The following is a 2712-nucleotide window of genomic DNA, read 5'->3' as shown; positions in this document are numbered from 1 at the left end:
GTGTATTATGATTAAAATAAGAGAATTAACAGAAGATGCGATCAAACTCAGATTTATTCCATTTGCTCTAAAAGACAAAGCAAAAAAATGGCTGTATAGCTTACCCGTAAATTCTATCACTATTTGGGAGGAATTTATCACCATTTTTCTTAAAAAAAAATTTCCTATCCATAAAACGGTGAAGCTAAAAAACAGCATCATGAATTTTAAAATTGTCCTGGGAGAACCTTTTTGGAAGTATTTTGACCGATTTAAAGATCTTCTCATCCAATGTCCTCATCACGGTTTAGAAAAATGGCGATTGTGCCAAATAATTTATGAGGGATTAGATTATTCTGCAAAAACTTCCTTAGAATCAATGTGCCACGGGGATTTTATGAGAGGAAAAACGCCGATGAAGCTTGAGAATTTCTAGAGAGTCTATCCGAGAAAACAATGCAATGGGAACACTGTGATGATAGGATTTCATCAGTTCCCCATTCTAAGTCTAGTGGTCTTTCCTTGGAGTCAAACATTGCTTCTGAAGCGAAGATGGCGACAATTCTGCAGAGGTTAGAAGCCCTAGAAATTAAGGAACGAGCTCCAGCTCAAATCAATCATGTTTCTGCCTCAAGATGTCATAATTGTCAGTCTCCTACCCACGTTTCAGAGGAATGCCCTCTCCTAAGAAATCATTCATTAGAACAGATGAACGCTGCATTCCAGCACCCTAGAAATGATCCATTTTCTCCAACCTACAATCCAGGTTGGAGAAATCATCCCAACTTTGCATGGAATCAAGGAAATTCACCCGGAACTCAAAACTTCACTCCCGCTTCGACCCAACAATTTCCTAGGGGAAACACAGTTCCTTTCAATTCTCATCCACAATTTCATCAACCCAATCTGCCATATCAAAATCAGTCTCCTCTTCATCAAGCTAATTCAGACTCATCACAATCCAGATCAGGATAAACGTCTCAACGTCTTGGAAAGGGGTTTAGAAACCATAATTAAGGCCTCTACTCAAACCACGAATATGTTGACTCAAACATCTAGCACGTTGAATTCCTTCATGCAATCAACCGGACAAATGCTCAACTCCAACACTCAAGCTATAGCTAGATTAGAATCCCAACTTGGTCAACTAGCTAGTGCCGTGAGTGAAAGAGAGAAAGGAAAATTCCCGAGTCAACCCGTGGTTAACCCTAATAACACAGGATGCAGTTCATCCTATGAAGCTCAAGTGAATGCAATCCATTCACTTCGGTCAGGTAGACAGGTCGATAATCAAGTGAGAACTCCGCCAAGTCAAACTCTTGATCCTGTACAAATTCCTTCTCCTTCTCCTTCTGATGAATCTATTCAACAATCACTCCCCTCAGATGACCAAGAACCTGAACCCGAACCTGAGCCTGCTTTTGATAGATTTAGACCGGTTGCTCCCTTTCCAGATAGACTCAGGTCTAGGAAACACTCTCCTCAGGAGGAGAAAATCCTAGAGACATTCAAGCAGGTTAAGGTCAACATTCCTCTCTTAGATGTAATTGAACAAATTCCATCTTATGCTAAATTTTTAAAAGAATTGTGCACTAAGAAGAGGAGAATAAATGTTCCAAAGAAAGTCTTTTTAGCCGCCAATATCAGTGAAATGCTATCAAATCCCATACCTTTGAAACGTAAAGATCCAGGTTCCCCCATCATTTCATGTATCATTGGTAATACTCACATTGATAAGGCGCTTTTAGACTTAGGGGCCAGTGTCAATTTGCTTCCATATTCAGTCTATCAGCAATTGGGTCTAGGTGTACTGAACCCAACCAAATGCACCTTACAGTTGGCTGATAGATCTGTCAAGGTCCCTATGGGTGAGTTAGAGGATGTTCTGATTAAGGTTGGAGATTTTATTTTTCCAGTAGATTTTGTAGTCTTGGAAACACAGCCTGTTTCCAATCCCAAAGGACAGACACCTGTCATCTTAGGACGACCGTTCTTAGCCACTTCTAATGCTCTCATCAACTGTAGAACTGGTCAAATGAAGCTGTCCTTTGGGAATTTGACTGCTGATCTCAACATTTTTAATCCAGGGGACCAACCAAATAATCAGCCTCTAGAAATAAACTACATTCAGGAAAGATCAGAAGAAGAAGAAGAAGAAGAAGAGTGTGATTTAAGTTTTGAGGAAATTTTTGATGAAGAGTTAGAGTTTTTAGAAGAAGCAGATCAGGTCCTTGAGAATAATAAAACTGTGTTAAACATTTGCTGCTTTGAATTAAATTTTGAAGAACTCTTTCTTGATGAACTTAGATTCTTGGAGAATAATCAACAACCAAATTTTCAGAACTTCACAGAAGAATTGGTTGTTAGAAAACAAAACTTCACAGTACAAGAGTCTAAGTTCATTAAGAAATACAAAATGCATGACACCAATAATACCTACCTTACCTTGTTGCAAGAATTATTGAACACCCCGAAATGCTTAAAAATTCACATTATTGATTATATCATTCTGAATTTGTTTAAAATCCGGGGAAGAATTTTCAACAGTAAGGTAGGATTCAATGTAGAACAGGAACTCTTCATGTTGAATATTTCATTCTACATTGTTTATTTTGTTTATTTCAGAATAATAAAAAGAATTTATTCTTCTCTCATTTGAGAGTTTCTTGTTCAGTTGCTTAAAAGAAAAAGAAAAAAAAAGAGAAAAAAAAGAAAAAAAAAGAAAAAAAAAAA

The sequence above is a fragment of the Asparagus officinalis genome, chromosome 7 (assembly GCF_001876935.1).
Source record: "Asparagus officinalis chromosome 7, Aspof.V1, whole genome shotgun sequence".
Taxonomy (NCBI): domain Eukaryota; kingdom Viridiplantae; phylum Streptophyta; class Magnoliopsida; order Asparagales; family Asparagaceae; genus Asparagus; species Asparagus officinalis.
This window is presented reverse-complemented; position numbering follows the sequence as displayed.